We start from the raw sequence: 7,091 nt of genomic DNA, 5'->3' as shown, positions 1-7,091 counted from the left end.
AAATCATCAAAATGTTCAGAGAATCTGGAGAAATCACTGCACATAAGCGATGATATTACGGACCTTTGATCCCTCAGGCGGTACTGCATCAAAAACCGACATCGGTGTGTAAAGGATATCACCACATGGGCTCAGGAACACTTCATAAAACCACTGTCAGTAACTACAGTTGGTCGCTACATCTGTAAATGCAAGTTAAAACTCTACTATGCAAAGCCAAACCCATTTTTTAACAACACCCTGAAACGCCGCCGGCTTGCCTGCGCCCAAGCTCACCTAAGATGGACTGATGCAAAGTGGAAAGGTGTTCTGTGGTCTGACGAGTCCACATTTTAAATTATATTTGGAAACAGAGGACGTGGTGTCCTCCAGAACAAAGAGGAAAATAAATATTTGGATTGTTATAGGCGCAAAGTTCAAAAGCCAGCATCTGTGATGGTATGGGGGTGTACACTAGTGATTTAGGGCTATATAAGTAAACATTGATTGATTGATTGATTAGTGCCCAAGGCATGGGTAACTTACACATCTGTGAAGGCACCATTAATGCTGAAAGGTCCATACAGGTTTTGGAGCAACATATGTTGTCATCCAACAACGTTTTCATTGACGCCCCTGCTTATTTCAGCAAGACAATACCAAGCCAAGTGTTACAACAGCGTGTCTTCGTAGTAAAAGAGTGCGGGTACTATCCTGGCCCGCCTGCAGTCCAGACCTGTCTCCCATAAAAAATGTGTGGCGCATTATGAAGCGTAAAATACGACAGCGAAGACCCCGGACTGTTGAACGACTAAAGCTCTACATAAAACAAAAATGGGAAAGAATTCCACCTGAAAAGCTTCAACAATTAGTTTCCTCAGTTCCGAAACGTTTATTGAGTGTTGTTAAAAGAAAAGGTGATGTAACACAGTGGTGAACATGCCCTTTCCCAACTACTTTGGCACGTGTTGCAGCCATGAAATTCTAAGTTAATTATTATTTGCAAAAAAAAATAAAGTTTATGAGTTTGAACATTAAATATCTTGTCTTTGTAGTGCATTCAATTGAATATGGGTTGAAAATGATTTGCAAATCATTGTATTCCTTTTATATTTACATCTAACACAATTTCCCAACTCATATGGAAACGTTGTTTGTATTTATTGATTTTTGTATTAACATTGGCACACCTTGTGTAACCTGTAACCCATTCACATTGACCTCAAACATTCATTTAATAAGATTTTATTTAGATGTAAAGGACAGTTTTGTACAATTTGTTTAAAAAGCACATGATATATGAACCACTACAGGATATCCGAGTGACTGAGGCAGTAAAGTTTGTGTAAACATGCCTCTTCTCTGTGCAAACTCTCACATACAATGACTACAACTGATTCATTTACATTATAAACAGGAGCAAGTTTTTGTGCAGCTCAGTCACTGACTGGACTTGTAAATACAAAAAAAAGCTTTCATTCCATTGGATAATAATTGCAGTCAGTTAGAACACAACTGAAAATATTTTGACAGAGCATTGAAATCATCAGTGATGCGGCGTGAAGACATATCCTGTCACTGGCTTTCACAAGCACGATGCACTCAAGCGAGCACATTTAAGAAAGTAATGCTTTTCCAGGATGTGCAATGTAGCAAAAGTAACAACATTTACACTCAGGTGTAGACAAATATTTTCAGGCTTAAATGTGTGTCGTGTGAGAGTTTAATCGGGGGAAAAGACCATTCAGTTAAGATATAAATATGGACGGTAGAGACTTTCGGACTATGGAGAAATGTCTTAATACAATCTGATGAGTCCGCACTAAAACTATCAGCGATAGTCTGTTCAAACATTTAAGGACTGATCTATTAAGGTTTTGCGTGGACTAAATCACGCGCAAACTTGATAGTACACGCAAAGCTGATCTACCTATTAAACACGTTTGTTTTCACGTAAATGCAGACTTTATGCTGATTAGAACACCCGCAACACTGGGAGGAGGAGCTGCAAATATAATCATTTAGCACTCGCAATGTGATTTGTCAAAGCTAAAACACTTCTGCAGCCACTGTTTTGCGTCTGTGTTCAGCACGTTTGGAACATGCGCGCAAACTGGCAAAGTTACGCACACGGAAATGAGCCGATATCCGATATTGTCCAACTCTTAATTACCGATTCCGATATCAACCAATACCGTTATATACAGTCGTTGAATTAACACATTATTATGCCTAATTTCGTTGCGATGCCCCGCTGGATTCATTAAACAATGTAATAAGGTTTTCCAAAATAAATCAACTCAAGTTATGAAAAAAAAAGGCCAACATGGCACTGCCATATTTATTATTGAAGTCACAAAGTGCATTATTTTTTTTAACATGCCTCAAAACAGCAGCTTGGGATTTGGGAGGTTTAGCTAAGGGGGGATTGGGGTTGAAGTGGGGGGTTAGGGGGTACGAGGGGGGGGGGGGTATATATTGTAGCGTCCCGGGAGAGTTAGTGCTGCAAGGGATTCTCGGTGTTTGTTCATTTGTGTTACGGTACGGGTGTTCTCCCGAAATGTGTTTATCATTCTCGTTTGGTGTGTGTTCACAGTGTGGTGCATATTTGTAACAGTGTTAGAGTTGTTTATAAGGCCACCCTCAGTGTGACCTGTAAAGCTGTTGACCAAGTATGCATTACATTCGTGTGAGAAAAGTCGTAGATATTATGTGACTGGGCCGGTATACAAAGGAAGTGCCTTTAACACTTCTCCCTATGTCGGTATACACAGCAGCATTTTAAAAAGTTATAAACTTCACTTTTTGAAACCGATAATTTCCAATATTACATTTTAAAGCATTTATCGGCGGATAATATCGCCACTCCGATATTATTGGACATCCCTAATTTTGACTGTCATAAATAGATAAACATAAGACCTTAATTGTCTATTCAGCGTTGACATTTCAGAATCTGAATATTTTTTATTGCCATTCTTTGAAAACGGGTTCACAAACTTGGAATTTTACTTGATATGTGGGGCAGGACCAAGCCCTCAAAGGACTTCATGACCACAGACATCAGCGCCACCGGCCCGTAGTCATTAAGTCCTGTGATCCGTGCTTTCTTGGGGACAGGGACGATAGGCTGGTAAAAACAAAATGATTTGTTTTTGTTTCTGCTGGCGTTTTTTTTGTTTGTTTCTTAAACGGTAATTGTTTTTTAATCTTGGAAAATGCATTTTCTTGCATCTGTTGACTAGTTTGTGCTTCAATAGAGCCCAGAAAAGGTGGTACATATTATAGGTTGCGCATTTTCTTGCATCTGTTGACTAGTTTGTGCTTCAATACAGCCCAGAAAAATTGGTACATATTATAGGTTGCGCATTTTCTTGCATCTGTTGACTAGTTTGTGCTTCAATATAGCCCAGAAAAGTTGGTACATATTATAGGTTGCGTATTTTCTTGCATCTGTAGACTAGTTTGTGCTTCAATACAGCCCAGAAAAGTTGGTACATATTATAGGTTGCGCAATTTCTTGCATCTGTTGACTAGTTTGTGCTTCAATAAAGCCCAGAAAAGTTGGTACATATTATAGGTTGCGTATTTTCTTGCATCTGTTGACTAGTTTGTGCTTCAATACAGCCCAGAAAAGTTGGTACATATTATAGGTTGCGCATTTTCTTGCATCTGTTGACTTGTTTGTGCTTCAATACAGCCCAGAAAAGTTGGTAAATATTATAAGTTGTGCGTTTTCCTGCATATGTTTACTAGTTTGTGCTTCAATACAGCCCAGAAAAGTTGGTACATATTATAGGTTGCGCATTTCTTGCATCTGTTCACTAGTTTGTGCTTCAATACAGCCCAGAAAAGTTGGTAAATATTATAGGTTGTGCATTTTCTTGCATCTGTTGACTAGTTTGTGCTTCAATACAGCCCAGAAAAGTTGGTAAATATTATAGGTTGTGCATTTTCTTGCATCTGTTGACTAGTTTGTGCTTCAATACAGCCCAGAAAAGTTGGTAAATATTATAAGTTGTGCGTTTTCCTGCATATGTTTACTAGTTTGTGCTTCAATACAGCCCAGAAAAGTTGGTAAATATTATAAGTTGTGCGTTTTCCTGCATATGTTTACTAGTTTGTGCTTCAATACAGCCCAGAAAAGTTGGTACATATTATAGGTTGCGCATTTTTTTGCATTTGTTGACTAGTTTGTGCTTCAATACAGCCCAGAAAAGCTGGTACATATTATAGGTTGCGCAATTTCTTGCATCTGTTGACTAGTTTGTGCTTCAATACAGCCCAGAAAAGTTGGTACATATTATAGGTTGCGCATTTTCTTGAATATTTTGACTAGTTTGTGCTTCAATACAGCCCAGAAAAGTTGGTACATATTATAGGTTGCGCATTTTCTTGCATCTGTTGACTAGTTTGTGCTTCAATACAGCCCAGAAAAGTTGGTACATATTATAGGTTGCGCATTTTCTTGCATCTGTTGACTAGTTTGTGCTTCAATACAGCCCAGAAAAGTTGGTACATATTATAGCAGTGGTTCTTACCCGGGGTTCGATCGAACCCTGGGGGTTCGGTGAGTCTGCCTCAGGGGTTCGGCGGAGGTCAAAACACACCCGACTCATCGTGTAAATACAATCTTTTCCCTATCAACGTATTACGGATACGGCAACAGCTGACTGATTTGCAGGTGTGTAATTTGTTGTGAGTTTATGCACTGTGTTGGTTTTGTTGTTTGAACAAGGTGATGTTCATGCACGGTTCATTTTGTGCACCAGTAAAAAAAAAAACATGGTAACACCTTAGTATGGGGAACATATTCACCATTAATATAGGTGCTTATTAACATGCAAATTAGTAGCATATTGGCTCTTAACTAGTCATTAAGCTCTTATTAATGCCTTATTCGGCATGGCCTTATTATAACCCAAACCCTCTAACCCTAACCCTAACCAAATAACTCTAAATTAAGTCTGTATCACTTAGAATATGTTCCCCTAGTGTCCAAATAACTCTAATTAAGTATTTGTTACTTAGAACAGTGATTCTCAAATGAGGGTACTTGAAGGTATGCCAAGGGGTACGTGATATTTTTTTTTAAATATTGTAAAAATAGCAACAATTCAAAAATCCTTTATAAATATATTTATTGAATAATACTTCAACAAAATATGAATGTAAGTTCATAAACTGTTAAAAAAAAATACAACAATGCAATATTCAGTGTTGACAGATAGATTTTTTTGTGGACATGTTTCATAAATATTGATGTTAAAGATTTCTTTTTTGTGAAGAAATGTTTAGAATTAAGTTGATGAACCCAGATGGATCTCTATTACAATCCCCAAAGAGGGCACTTTAAGTTGATGATTACTTCTATGTGTAGAAATCTGTATTTATAATTGAATCACTTGTTTATTTTTCAACAAGTTTTTAGTTATTTTTATATCTTTTTTTCCAAAATAGTTCAAGAAAGACCACTACAAATGAGCAATATTTAGCACTGTTATACAATTTAATAAATCAGAAACTGATGACATAGTGCTGTATTTTACTTCTTTATCTGTTTTTTTTTTAACCAAAAATGCTTTTCTCTGATTAAGGGGTACTTGAATTGAAAAAAGTGTTCACAGGGGGTACATCACTGAAAAAAGGTTGAGAACCACTGACTTAGATTATGTTCCCCATACTAAAGTGTTACCAAAAACATTGTCTTGAATTTGAAAAAAAACAAAACATTTTATTTTTCACTAAAGAAGGGTTCGGTGAATGCACATAAGAAACTGGTGGGGTTCGGTACCTCCAACAAGGTTAAGAACCACTGTATTATAGGTTGCGCATTTTCTTGCATCTGTTGACTAGTTTGTGCTTCAATACAGCCCAGAAAAGGTGGTACATATTATATTGTATACTCTAGCCTTTAAATAGACTCCCTTTTTAGACCAGTTGATCTGCTGTTTCTTTTCTTTTTCTTCTATGTCCCACTCTCCCTTGTGGTTTGGGTCCGGTCCGATCCGGTGGCCATGTACTGCTTGCCTGTGTATCGGCTGGGGACATCTCTGCGCTGCTGATCCGCCTCCGCTTGGGATGGTTTCCTGCTGGCTCCGCTGTGAACGGGACTCTCGCTGCTGTGTTGGATCCGCTTTGGACTGGACTCTCGCGACTGTGTTGGATCCATTGTGGATTGAACTTTCACAGTATCATGTTAGACCCGCTCGACATCCATTGCTTTCCTCCTCTCTAAGGTTCTCATAGTCATTATTGTCACCGATGTCCCACTGGGTGTGAGTTTTCCTTGCCCTTATGTGGGCCTACCGAGGATGTCGTAGTGGTTTGTGCAGCCCTTTGAGACACTAGTGATTTAGGGCTATATAAGTAAACATTGATTGATTGATTGATATTTATTTGCTGCATATCAACATGACCAGATGCCACAGGTTGGACCATATGATGCTAAAAATGTGGCGGGAAATCAGCGTTTTCATGGTGACAGCCGGTATATACGCAAAAACCTTTAAATAGGGCGGCCGGCACCATTTAGTGTCAATCGTACACAAAGTTTTAGTTAAGTTTTAGTCACTAATACTACACACAGTTTAATAGTTTCCACACACCTTATTTAGATCGGAGTAGATCAGACCCTTAATATTTCCACTTTCTCTGTTTTAAGCAAGGTCCTAATTCGCCTTCAGGTTTAATTTTAGATGGGCCAATAATAATTAAGCTGCATGCCGCAAATAACGCCACGGGCCGCACTTTGGACACCCCAGTTTGCTTGCTGCATCACATGAATTATGTTGTGTAGTGTGATAACATTAGGGGGCAGCATTGCTACATAACAAATATGATTGCCACTGAGGCACCATAAAGTTTCTGGTCGACCAGGGATGGGGGTCCCCACATCTGCGGCCCCCTCCAAGGTTTCTCATTGTAGCGCAATGGCTGGGGATTTTTTTTTCTCCCCGAACGCAGAGGATGTCATTGTGGCTTGTGCAGCCCCTTGAGACACTTGTGTTTAAGGGCTATATAAATAAACTTTGTTTGATTGATTGATAAGCTTGAATACCATATTACTTTAGTGACACAAGGCTAAACAGGTGAAACTCCCCAAAAGTAGC

Source organism: Nerophis ophidion, linkage group LG14, assembly GCF_033978795.1.
Source record: "Nerophis ophidion isolate RoL-2023_Sa linkage group LG14, RoL_Noph_v1.0, whole genome shotgun sequence".
Taxonomy (NCBI): Eukaryota; Metazoa; Chordata; class Actinopteri; order Syngnathiformes; family Syngnathidae; genus Nerophis; species Nerophis ophidion.
Note: the sequence above shows the minus strand (reverse complement) of the source record.